This window comes from Haliotis asinina, chromosome 4 (genome assembly GCF_037392515.1).
Source record: "Haliotis asinina isolate JCU_RB_2024 chromosome 4, JCU_Hal_asi_v2, whole genome shotgun sequence".
Classification (NCBI taxonomy): Eukaryota; Metazoa; Mollusca; class Gastropoda; order Lepetellida; family Haliotidae; genus Haliotis; species Haliotis asinina.
The window spans coordinates 55,856,122-55,870,757 of record NC_090283.1 but is presented as its reverse complement, the minus strand read 5'-3'; positions in this window follow the sequence as shown (position 1 = coordinate 55,870,757).

Here is a 14,636-nt window from a genome sequence, read left to right as displayed (position 1 = left end):
TCTCGTGAAGAGCTTTCAACCAATCCTGCAGGCGTGTTCCAGGGTCGATTTTGTGTACGTCCGGGTCCGTCATCACCCAAGGTCGCGCGTACGTTTTATTCATGCCCAGAGTAGGGCACATGATAACGATGTTATCGAACACACCCTTGTAGTAACCCTCCAACATATCCAACACGAAAACGGTCTTCCCACAGCCAGTCTGCCCGCATATGATAGCGCAGTGTGGGTCAGTGGGGAGGGGGAGACCCCCACACCCCCCAGAGGTTGGTAGTTTATTGGGGGGGTACCCCCCACTAGTAGATGGCTTGCACGAATCTCCCATTGTCTATATTAAGTTGCGCGTCCATAATAACGTACAGATATAATTTCAACTTACCAGCGGTTTGAGCCTTCTTAGTAATCTGGATGGTTATCCCTTCGCTGCCGTTATCTATACGACGCCCGCTACCGTGCAGTTTATCATCATCCGTGGATCGCATGTCCAACCATAGGGCGTACTTGGTGGTCAGGTATTCACCGATCTGCACGGAGCCGAGGTCCAGGTCCTTTGTTATGTAATCCCCCACTGGTAGCTTTTTTATCTCATCCCACTGCTGGTGTGGCCTCATACCATGACTGAACAGCTGGTTGGGCACGCCCTCGATGGTAACTTCCACCTTTTCAATCTCGGGGTTGAAAAACTTCTCGCTGTCCCTCCGGAATGGATCGTAATCCTCCACGGGGACGACCAGGATACCTTTCATCGATCGCGCCGGCACGTTCAGGTTGATATTCCACACAGTGTCGCTCTTATCTCGCACGACTGATCTATGCCTCAGTACGCGATCGTACAGGATAGCCATCTTCCCAGAGTACTGGCTTCGAACCTGCCTGGCCAGCTCCGGGCTAGTGACCATGTCGAACTCCAGAGAGATGTTGTCTATGGAATAACTGGCCTCATCACCGTTCGGCGTACGCACTACTTTGCTATAGTCGTTAAACGTGAGCTCGTATTCTAGCCTATCACCCAGCGCGGCCTGGTAAAACGGCGCGTGTCCCGTGAGCAACTCGAAGTCGAGCGGCACGCAGAATCGATTCCCGTATGCTAGAGCGATGGCCTTTTCACCGTCCGATAGTTTGTCTTGCTGGTCTGTCGTGAAGACGTATCCTATGCGCGCCCGGGTTGATTTGCTGATACCCTGGTACACATCATTGACTCGTTCTCTCTCGCTTTTCCAGAGATCCTTGTAGCAGTGAAACACGTCGCTGTCGTCGATGCTCAGTACCTCGTTACCGCTGATCTTGACGGTCGTTTTCTTGATGATAGCTCGACCCACGTTCCGCACTAGCTCGCGTTTGTCGTTGTCGGAGGTCAACGTGATATTGAACGCCAGTCGAACAGTGCCTGGTACAATGAGGTCATTCTCACCAAGGTTTGGAAATCTAACCAGCAGAGTTTGATTCTGGTCTATCTTGCTGGGATTGTTGGTGATGGTCACCGACTGTCGCACGGCTCTGGCACCTAATGGCTCTCTCAATTTTCTGAAAGGATCTAATTTTCTACCGTACATTGTTATATATAAATAAAATATATTTAAATACTAATGGATGAAGACATACCTATGGATGATATGCGGGGCGCTAGTGCCCAGGTATACGATGATGAGCAGGAGACCTCATTTACTAGTTTGCCATTGAGCCAACAACTTTTAGAAACAACGGTAAATGATTATTACGAAGGATTAAAAAGCGATAAAAACTACGTTGAACCAAAGGGTCGAGACTACAATAATTTTTTTATTGATAAAAAGGGTGTTCTACGTCTTAAGTCTGCCCCAGAGGTCAACCTCTTTAACAAGATCAATAAAAAACCACTGGCCTTGTCAACTCTAGCCAGCCGCAATGGTGGTGGCGAATTTATCATTAAACATCTAAACATGCCTGATTACGGTGGTGCAATACCTAAGACCGTTAAAGAAGATCTGCAAGCTACCAGATCCCACCTCACCACTATAGATGAAATGACGCCAGAGCGTGCTACAGAAGCCTCGGACAGCATAGAAAAACTGTTGAGCACCTACTGGGACAAACCGTTACCGGGATTTGACTTTCCGGTAAGGGAACTGTACGGCTTAGACGAAGCCGTGAAACGCGTGCGTGGAGAACTCGTGAACAACATGGGGAAACTGAACGAAATCGACGAGCACATCGCTAGGGAAAAAACCAAACTCACCGAAACTGAAAACGATGATATGAAGCGTCGTATCAATGAACGACTACGCGATTTAGAAGACGAGAAACGTACACGATTGGAAGCCGCTTCCTCGAATCGTGAACATCTTCGATCCCAGATCAGTCGCATTCGGGAAACAATCGATAGAATACTGAATGAGGATACAACTTTAGCCAACAAGATTCGGATATTATTCCGGGAGCAAGGGGTCACCATCGCCAGCATTCTGACTGCATTGGGTTTCATTATATCAACCTTGGTGGTGTCACTGGTGGGGGGTGCCCCCACACCCCAAAGTGCCGGCGGAGGGGGAACTCCAACAGGTGGTGGTGTTAAAGACTGGATCAAAAAACTCGGGGAAGGCCTAGCTAAACTGGCTGGTAAAGCCGCCGAAGCCCTTCGCGGCATCCTGGGTAGCATCATCTCGTGGTTGTTGAGCGCTCTGTCTAAAACTGCCATGTGGCTCAGTCAAAACCTGTGGGCAGCCATCGTCGCCGTGGCGGGTCTGGTGTACGTAGCGGCTAAGAAATCTTTAACCAAATAAGTCCCAAAGTTACCCCACCAATCACTAAAGTTGTTTTATTATCAATATGCTGCTGATAGGTGGTGGAAACCCCCGGGGGTACCTCCACATGAATTTTAGGCTCCGGAGGTGGCGCCACTATACCCTTTTCACGTGGTGGGATGTGTGGGATATGTGGGGTGCTAATATCGGGGTTGATGCCCAACTTTTGGTCCGCCGTGGCTATGACTATTTTGTTGTTATAACCCACCACTTTTTTTATTCTCAGTTGCATATCACTCGGAGACATATACAGCCCCACACCGAACACGTAATTGACTTTCGATCTGGCGTATTCTAACACGTTTTGGTAGCGTTCGATGGCCCGCGGGAGATCAACTGGAGAATTAATAGCATCCTCAACGTTGGCAACGAACTGTTTCTGAGCGTCGTAAGCAGTTCCCTTACCAATGATGTTGGAACGCGTTTGCGACTGCGCACCCAACAGCGACCACACATACGTTCGAATCGAGTCGTTCAACCTGACTACCCCTGCACGAGTGAATCCTTTCGACGTGTCTAGCATGAACATTTTCCACCCGTCTGCGGTTGACTGCTCCACTTTCTGGACTGTGAAAGCAACACCACCTTTAAAGTTCATACGATCATCCCTCCATTCATTACTCGACAAAGCAAAGTCCGGGCGTAGTTTACCTTGTTTCAGTATAAGATCACTGAGTTCTTTCACTGATCGCACGCCATCAGAAGGAATACCCAACCCGTGGTTCGGGCCCGGCAAACGCCAATCCGTCTTCGGGTTTATTTCGAATTCATTACAAATACGTTCGTAGGCCCGTCTATCGTATGGGTTGTTTGTTGCGTCCCACGCTTTGTCCTGTGGGAGGGGGGCACTGATCTCTTTAAGGATACGTCTGACCTGGTAGTACACGTGGAATTTGAACACAGACTGACTCAGCGGTCCACGCCGAGTGTCGGTCAATGCCACACCACACCCCGTTGTAGCGCACCACACAGCAAAGTTGAATTGATTCTGCCAGAACTGCATAGGGTTGTTGAACCACGCGTGGACTGCCTCAATGTTAGTCACCATAAGCTTATACTTATCGAACACATCTAAAAGCTGGGCATTGAAATACAACTCAGGAGCAACCACGATCTTCATGGGGGAGAAATCTACATCCAGTTTAGGGTAAAACACACCAGGGGAATACATTTTAAAACTATTATATAATAAATATATATGTAATATGTACATAACACTTCCTGGAATAACGAGCGGTGAGGCCGTTCAGCTGACGCACGCGATCGATAACACGTCAGGTCAACTCGAAGTCGCACTCTGCGATATCACCTACCTACCGCAATGGACTAACATTAATATCAGCAACAATAAGCTGTTCGTCAGTGGAACTCGCAGCCAGATAACTGACGGCTACTACAGCGTGTGCTCTCTAAACGACGAGGTCTTCAAACCCCTGGGAGCTGAACTCAAGATGAACGACTCAAACGGTACAGTGGTGTTAATCAACAATGGAATAAACCCTTTGAGGCTCGGCCGACCATTAGCAAGGATGCTCGGTATGTCTCCTGACGAGATAAAACCAACAACAACCGTCACAGGCACGAAGTTACCCGACCTAGTACCGTACCGAGAGCTGTACATTCATCTCGGTCAGGTGAGCACAACGTACAACATTCAAGGAGGTCACCCTTCCACTATACTGAGAGCAGTGCCGGTGAAAACTGAGAAATTCAACGACGGTAGAACCGAGTCATTTTCACCACGGCAGTATAAGAGATTAACCCAGGGCAACATACCTGAGCTGACAATATCGGTGTTAGATATAAATCATAATCCTGTAAATATAGGATACCTCAGCTTAACGCTTCACGTAACATGACCAGCGCACAAGGACCCGGAGTGAAAAAATGCGTCAATATCGGGATCTCCGACCTCGGAGACACACGCGGTTTCGACGCTCCCGGAGTAGATGGTAAATCATACGCCTTGCAACTGAAAAACAACATTTACAAACGCGTTGAAATCCCCTCCGGTGGAGCCCTAAGTGATATGATAGATACCACAGGAGCAACAGCCAACACTAAGTACGCCCTCGTCAACACCGGTGATGACAACTGGAGAATATACCCATCATTCGGAGGTAAACTGTTCGATTTAGACGATTTTGAGAGCACTACCGTCGTCAAAAACAAACCATATATGCTCGTCTTCACCGAAGATGATAAGTGGGTGTTGTTACCCGATAACAAATGGTTTCTCAATATTAGACTCGTCTCCCCTTACGTGTTCACGGATAACAAAGACAACCACCTAAACAAAGTCGTGAACAATGGAACCCTGCTCGTGGCTTACGTCCCAACTCAGAGACGTAGCATAGTCGTCAGCCCAGTCAACACTATAGCAGCCCACATGCTATCGAGTAAACCGGCCATGCAAAACGTGAAATTGCAGTTGGTGTCTGAATTCGAAGGCGTGGTCAAGATACTAGAGAGTCTACCGGCAAACTCAACATTGTTCATCAAAGTCTACCTAGGGGAACCATCGGGGAATGATGTCGAGATCGTGAAGGGGATCAAACTCGGGTGGGTAAAACGACACCAGTTTCAAGTTTGCAACGTTTACGTGCGGGTGGGTGTCGACTCCAAGACCAGTCTACAGGGGGTCAACGTGATTGTGGAAAATAAGATATCACTAATCAATATCTTCCTGCCTGACAACATACACTTCATGGGCATTAAGTTAACCCCTGAATTATTATCAGAAAACCAGTTGGAAATTATATCATAATAGTATAATAATGACCAGTCATCATCCCAACACTACGCTTAACGACCTGGGAGATACGGATGGATTCGATCAGCCTGGTGAGGAAGATGAATTATACATCCTACACTTCAAAGACAACGTATACAAACGGGTGTCGTTATCAGATTTTAAAGAGCCTAAATGGTTGATCAACTTAACACTCACCTCACCTTATATCACAATAGAAGGAGATGAAGATCAATTAATCTCTAAGATTAGGAACAACGGCATCTGGGTCGGGGATTTCATTCCGGAGAGGGAATTAGCACACTTTCCACATGTTGGTCACAAAAAAAATGGGTTATCAACTTTCTTCGAAAATAAATTAACATTTAGCGAATATCTTCCTAGCATATCATCCCCTTGCACACTCATCATAGAAGTCTTCTTTTATAAAAACACCCTACGAGTACACCAAATTTTACCCGGGGTGTCAATACAATGGTTTGACGAACACTTAGACCAATATTGCCGTATTGTTATACAATGGGATACCAACGGGGGTACTATAAACCACTTAATAAGCCTCCGTGGGGTTTCTATTACAACAGGAAATTTTATTTACCTCTCACCTATTACCCTGGGTAATCTAGATCTTGTAGACTTCAAATACATTAATAGAGTATTAACTGAAACCCAATTAAAATATCTTTCAAAATATATATTATAGGATGGGTCTGTACCCAGTCGTAGAGGAAGTAGCGAAGACGTTGGAAACCGTAGATGGGTTCCGCTTGAGGCAGTTATGTGATGTGAAACGTCAACTAGAACAAGACCGTGACACGCGGAAAGCACTATGTAAAAAATACAATAGAGCTTTCAATATCGTGGACGGGGCTGACACTACCCTTATGGCAACCAGCATGGGACTAGGGGCGGCAGGCGTTGGGTTGTTAACCACCATCGTGGCTGCACCTATAGTGCTAGGTATTGAAATAACGGCTGGGGTGACAGGGTTGGTAGGGTTGGCGCTTAAGTTAGTATCACGCAGACTTAATCGTAAGGTATTGAAACACGACGAGATCAGGGTTCTGGCCGAAGCAAAACTCAACACAGTGAGTGAGCGAATTTCCACGGCACTCTCTGACAGTAAGATCTCAGAAGAGGAGTTTAGTTCAATCCTCTCTGAACTCAAAAAATATAACGGAATGAAACAAGATATTCGATCCAAGTCTCGTAAGTCTGCTATCAGCGAGGACGAGAAAAAAAAGTACATAGCACAGGGAATACAAAAAGCCCAGCAAGCCTTTATTATGAACACCAAAGAGATCGTAGGCGGTTCACGTTAAACTGTTTCCTCGATATAAACATAACATAGCCGTAAGCGAGCCACCGATCCTATATGGTCGGTCAAAACTTACAACATAGATAAAGTGGATATGAAAGCCGACGAACCTAATTTGTACTACTTGAGGGGTGGGCCGGGTAGGGGATTTGTAAGAGAAGAATTATTGATCGTACCGTACGGCACAGTATTACCGCCTGCCAAGTCACGGTAAACGTGATGGCGTGGCTTTGTAGTAGGGGCAATAATAGCAAGAGCTAAGGGTCCCACCAAAGCCTCATTTAGTAAATGAGGCTTTTTAGAGGGGTTTTTGAAAAGTGTTTTCGGACTGTCATTCCCTATACTACTTTACTGTGAAGGATAATTTACAAGATGTTCACTATGATATGCTCTGCGGAAGACGTTTCTGGGTAGCGAATGGGAAATCACATAATCAAAATGTTTCTGTGCGTCTTACAACCAGGCAAAACGTATCTTTCCAGGGCAGCATCGAAAATCTGAACATCTTTTAGATAACAGATTTGATGAAGTCTGTGAAGCTGCTGAAGCTGATAATCATGACTATTTTAAGGTCAATAAATGGTGTAAAAGGAATTCTGGTACTATTAACAAACAACAGTGTAGTATATGATGGGTAATGCAAATACATATCCAGTATTTTTGGTAAATGTTTCAAGCATCTTTCGATTCCTTATTTAGATGACCCGTGAAGGATCGGGGTAGAATAGGCCTTCAGCAACCCATGCTTGACATAAAAGGTGACTATGTTTGTCGTAAGAGGCCAGTAACGGCTGAGACTAGGATGTTGGAGAACATGAGCGTTTCGTAATCATATCTACACAATTATTATCTTAATTTATTACACACTTACACACCCTGTGGCAACCTTATGTGAACTGACAAATGGACTTATTTCTCACCTTTGTTTACCTACACCTAAGTATGCGAGCTTGTATATTTCGTAAACATTAGACATAAAAATCCCTATAACATCTAGGTCAATGATTTTATCGCTTTTCTTGTAGTCCATGAACCGTAATACATAGGATCACCAGGACAGTCTCGGTTAGAAGTACAAATTATGAAATGATCACGGGCTTGTCAGTCTGTCATCATACTAGTTTCAACAAGCAGAATGTTCTGGTTTGTTTGTGGGGTTTTATTTTAACTTTTATTTTTAGCTTTTTTATTTAATTATTTTTATTTTATCTTTTTTATTTAATTATTTTTATTTTTATTTTTATTTTATACTTTACAATTTTATATTATTATCTGCTGGGAACAGGTTCCACATGTCAATATGCGAAGACACTATACGTGTGTTTGTTACCTTTGTCAAGGTACTGCTTTGTGGTTTCAATGCGAGCAATGACTTCCTATTAGGGAAGACCTTGATTTGTGTGTTGAATATTATCTCACAGCACAATATATCCGGTTATACTAAATGTAATACGAGATCCTCCAAGGATCCACGATGTCAAAATGGCAACTACATACAAAACACAGTGTCCATCACTTCTGCAGGTAAGTAACATCAATAGTTCGACAACTTGAATCAACAGATGAAAATACGGTCTGGCCTCACGTAGAACTGATTGAATATGCGCCTACGGGGTCAGAATTGCCCCAAATACCAAATGGCGTCATCCGACGTATTCAAACATGTCTATTACCTGCGAGTGCCAAAATATTGGCTCCATGTTTTTCGTACGATGCCCTGGGGGAAAATATCAATTTGTCATGCTATGATGTTTCTTCTTATGGCGTTGCGTTCTACATTCTACAACGGCGGGTAGCCACCCTTTGTTTGAAAGTAGATTTCAGTCTATTTTCGTCAATTTGACGACTTCGGTAATAAATAAAATATTACATTCGTGCTCATGGTGTACAATACAACATAGCATGACACTGGATCTCATATAATATCCACTATGTTTTACTGTAAGGGTGCGTATGTCATAAGTTTGGTGGCTACCCCGGTCAGAATTGGTTTTCAGCAGATCATGCTCCAACTTACTGACAAACGGGTGGTGAGGCTCTGCTGTATCCCAGATACGTGCTCATGATGTCAGTCATTGGTTCCCGATCAATTCCATATCTGAAATTTACTCAATGCGGCGTCAGACAAATAAAGCGGAGGCGTATGGCACGATGACTAAAACTTTTTGTCGAATTGTGTCAGAACGATTTTCTTGAACTGGTATGATCCAATGCTAAAACATGGCAGTTGATGTGTATAAAACTGACAGAGTGTAAGGTTGGCAGATTAACTAGGTCGGGTAGGAATCACTGCCTGTAGAATGTAAATTCAAGACAACTTACATTCCTATAACACGGTTACATATTTCTCAGCACAGATTCAAGTGAGTGAGGGGGTTAGTTTTACACAAAGTTTAGTAATTTTCAAGCATTATCAAGGCGGAGGTCTTCACTCACTGCACCCACGTGTGGCATCGAACCCGGGTCTCCGGCGTGACGAGGGGACGCTTTAGCCACCAGGCTACCCCTCTCTCTCTCTCTCTCTCTCTCTCTCTCTCTCTCTCTCTCTCTCTCTCTCCTTCAATATTGCTGCGGTTTGGCGACTGATATCGTTGTGTGTCAACAGAAAATGGAAAAATGCTATTTTGCCAGCAAATATGTTAACAAAGATAATTTTAGATGTTCCTAAACACTTTGTCACAATATCAAAGACATGTTTGACCTGTTTTCACTAATGCAAATCAGCAGAAAATGTTTAAAACAACTGAAATCATAGGACAATTTTCAATTACAATTTTATACACTCTACAACAGGTGTTTCTTGTTTTATTATCTGAAAATGGTGACTATAAATGGTTTATCTTTGTCGCAAAGGTTTCAACCTCTCTTTGGACATCTAAATAACTGTTATTGGTGTGTTTCGGCATGGTCGAAAATAGGAAAAAATCATTCTTCTGAAAACGATTCAATTTACCTGAATAGGAATGCTTGTGAGAAATTCTTTGTGTGATTTGCATAAAGCCCTCTGACATATCTTTAACATTTTTTCAGTAATTCATAAATTAAATGTAGGAGCGTGACGGGTTTTTTTTTGGCATTTACTGTAGAACGATTGCATAAATGTCGTTGATACAGATCAGGAAAACTTTATTCAATCAGAGGCGGTTTAATTGCGTAATGTGGTAATGGCCAGGTCCCCTATGACGTCACCTGCTGAAAATGTTTTCGGTGAAATATATGTGCACTAGTCATACTGATGTTCAAATATCATGATATATTATTTCCCCATTGATGATTAAAATAAACTGATGTAAAGGGTTTCCTCCTCTAACTGCTGCAATTTCATTCTTATCGGACTCAAAGCGGATCCTCCCTGTGATTTTGATGTGTTGGTGTGTTGTGGGTTTTGATTTTGCAAGAAAGAGAAAGTTTCTTTTAACGCCAGTCCTATCCCCATTGCATTGTCACGTTACAGGCAGAAACGGATGTTGTCAATGCGAGAGCGAATACTAGGGATATAATTAAGCAACAAACATGTACTATAACATGATCTCATTGATTTAGCCTCCAGTTAAAATATGAAGTTGACTTAATTATCAAGTCACCACTTTGACGAGTTCACACGCGATTCCTCAAAGTGATATGTGCGGTGTTTCAAATACGATTTTCCTGAACCCCCTGCATGCATAAACAGAAGTGTAAACGATGCTTCGGTGTAATGAGCTAATCAATGTGATTTGCTTGTGTGTTTACCTTAAAGGTCACATGCAACGTAAAACACAACTTCGCAGATTCTGATACCTTTCCGTATGCACGTACGGAAACAAATCATCAAAAATGCCACTTCACCCTATAAAGACGCGATGAACACAATGCCCCCGTAATGAGCTATTTAATGGGTACTCCCTCACTATAGGATCACTATATATAGTGAGTGAGTATAGTTTTACGCGATATATTTATATATATATATATATATATGTGTGTGTGTGTGTGTGTGTGTGTGTGTGTGTGTGTGTGTGTGTGTGTGTGTGTGTGTGTGTGTGTATTCAGGATGTTTACCAGTTCCTTATCTTCCGTTCATACATTTGAATTTACATCTTATAACTTCACAATATCACAACAGGCATTTAATGTGGTTGACTTGTGTGTTTACCTTAACATGCATTAACATCCTAAGTTGGTACACACGAGACTGAGTCTGGTTTGTTGAGATGAAGACTGAATTGACACATTTGTGGATACAGTACATCGTAAGATAAATGCACCACCCCGGTAACAGATCTACAGCCAGTCTATCTCATTGTACCCATTTGAGGAATCGAACCCAGGTTTACAGCGTGACGAGTGAACGTTTTGACTACTACGACTACTGCTGGAAAGTATTAGATGAGCCACGACCTAACAAATGACTCTAATTTGCATATATGGGAAAGCCCTCCAGAACATTCCATTTGAAACAAGAGGGAAACACGTTGTCATCTGAATATTTAAAAGTTCAATTTCCTCGTGTGAATCGTGTTTTGATTGTTATATCATACTTCTGGACTCGTTTCCATTGAGAGGCATTGAGTTCACGCCACTTAAAGCGTGTATTGCACGTGCTTAATCCCCGATCTACCTCATGTACCTGTAGCAATGAAGTGTTTCATCTACATTCCCTGCCACGCCTACCTGTCACAAACGTCCTTACCGCGCGGGCTCATCTACTACCCGTCAAGCAGTAAATTACTCCACCGAACCGTTTCCAGGAAGAGTATGATTGGTGATTTCTACATACCTACGGGTAGTCTGGGCCACTAACTTTGTTTACCTTGCTCTCACATTTAAATGTCACGTTCAAGGTCTATAGCTGTGAATGTTATCTCACCTGTATGCAGTCATTCAGCAACACAATAAACATGCAGCGGACAGATTAGTCATGTTAGTCATCACACACAGGCGCAGCGATGACTTAGCATAACATCACTGCCACAGACTAATTCGCATATCACGTGACCGGAGTTTTCTCTGGCTTGTAAACAAATGCGCACATTCATTAATATGCTGAGCCTGGCATAAGGCAAGCGATTCGACGAGGTTTCCATAATGTTTTACAGTGTTACGTAAATATTTTTCTACTATTGCGTCAGTAAGGTTTGACAATACATATTTATATTTGAAACCGGCTGCATGGTTTGCTATTCATTAGGCTTCGAGGACAGCACATACAACCCATGTAAACAAAGGATCGCTACGCAAATCGAAATAATGTTACAAGTTTTAGGATAATTACTATTTTAATTACCATTTTAACAAAGATGTTTAATTAGATGTGTAGACTCATCACAAATAAAACAGTTATGAAATTTGTACATTATATTGAATGAACTGTGTATGATGTGAGGAATCGTCACATCTTTCTGGCCTGTAGCAGAGATACTACGCTAGCTCGCCGCATGGAACTCTGGGTAGGAGAGTGCTTAGTCATATCTCAGCTGCCGGAAGTGACCTTTGTAGCCACGTAGCTACTGCTTGTGGTGCAATTACCGTGTTCGTACAATGTAAATCCTGGTTATTTGTAATACGTACCAACAACAAATTTCAACTTTCGTTTTACGATGATGCTTTGCCACTCATACACGCCATGACTTGCTGTAATTGTATCATGTCCTACACAGAAAAGAGTCTCTATCGTGTTACGTTAGTTCTACGGTCATGTGCCAAACGCGTTTCAATTTTCACCGATCAGTGGGGTGCGAAGACGTTTTTATTTCGTGTCGCGTCTCTTGGTAGCGTCAGATTTTTTCAGTCTTTTTAAAATGATATCACTTATCGTCACCCACGTTCGTGAACGCAATTCCGGAAGCTGATTTGTCGTCTGCTTCGCAGTGTGACATAAACAATAGCAACTATGTCCGGATAGGGAAAGGAGACGAGTAAAGACGCAAAACAGGTCAATATCAATATGATAACTGATGGATATATCAGCCGATGTTCCAAGTGTATTAGACCTCCATCCTTCTACTATTTCCAAAATGTGTTGGGAAGACGTGTGGCATTCGTTGGACTGTCGATAGGGACTGGAAAAATGTCATCTTTACTGATGAAGTGACTATCGTTGCTAAACCTGATGGAAGACTTTGATGAAGTGTGAGGAAAGCGATCAGAAAGATGAGAGGCAAATGTCTCCGGGAATAGAGCGGTTTATGAAGTGAGGGTGAGGGTGCATTACATATTACAGTGTAGGGTGTTTGGTGTTCGTCGAGGGAACTGTGAACAATAGGGTTGTGTTTTGGCAAATAAATTGTATTGCAATATATTGCGATTCACGCACCAGTATTTTGATACGTATTGTGATATACTGCGAGCTCAAGTGTTTGACAGTGAGTGACACTAATTCTACTTGTCGATCCTAATTCCAACATTAGTCCCTAAACATATATATTATGATTCTGACAGCAGCAATATCAAACTTAAGTTGTGTATAGTCAGATTCAAACTGTATGTACACATAGACTCTTGTAACACACACACACACACGCGCACACACACACACACACACATACACACACACACACACACACACACAAAAAAAAAAAAAAAATCATAGTATTTCAGAATTACGTTTTATCACTGACGAATGAAGGAAAAAATTGTTGTGAATGAAATTTTATTTCAAAATAAAGATAATCACCTAAAATCTTTATTATGTTCTTTACCCCAATATACCGTTCTCAGAAATAATATTGCAACACGCATCGTTTGAAAAGCGCATTGCTACAAACCGGTATACCAGTATTACCGTGCGGCCTTTCATAACTTTTTGTGGCATGTTGTTGTGTAATGATGGCTGTTTCAAGATCACTCATGTTGCTGTTCACTGGATTGTCTGGTCCAGACTCGATTATTTACAGACCGCCGCCATATAGCTGGAATATTGCTGAGTGCGGCGTAAAACTAAACTCACTCACTGTTTCAAGATCATAAAGCACCAATCATAAAACACCACCATATATTTCCGGAAATATGGAAACGCAGGAATGACATTTCCCAGCTACCATGACCAGCACAGAGACCAGATATGTACCCAATCGAAAATGTTTGGCTCGTATTGTAAAACAATGTGAAAAATAAATAATAATAATTCTACGATCAGGGAGACTTGGAGATACTGGCAAACTTGAGAGACCTACGCTTTCACAAGTAATGATCTCGAAAGGGACACATAAAAGTTTGTAAAGCAACAGGAGCAACAATGAGGTATGCAACATGTTCTGTATTTGCCATATCCAGCCGCGACCGTAATGTCTGCCGTCTTGAAAAGTGAAACAATTTTGGCTCTATAAGTGCGTTTTGTACAAAATCGTATCAGCTGGCCACTCACATACGGTAAAGCACACTGTCTTTGCAGGGGTGTACCTACTATCAGAGCTCCAGATAAGCTTTTGGCCATGTGGGTATGATACCCATACTTTTCAAACTAAGTGGGTATTTCCAACTTCAAGTGAGTATCTATACTTTTTGATACCCACCATATTTTTAAAATATGGGTATTCATTTAAAAAAATATGTTTAAGAGGTGTCATCACTTTCCTTCATCAACTCTATTAACTTGTGAAATATTTGAACATTGAAAACCTATCGTTAAGTTCCCATACAACAGAAACAACTTAATAAACTATTTGTTAGCTGAACACTAGCTCTTGACTTTGGATGCGCTGAGGATCTTTCAGAAAATTGATTCAAAAGACACTGAGCAATAAATTCTTCTATTTCGAAATATGAGCATATTGCCAATATTGTAACAATATAAAACTGTGGTTAATAA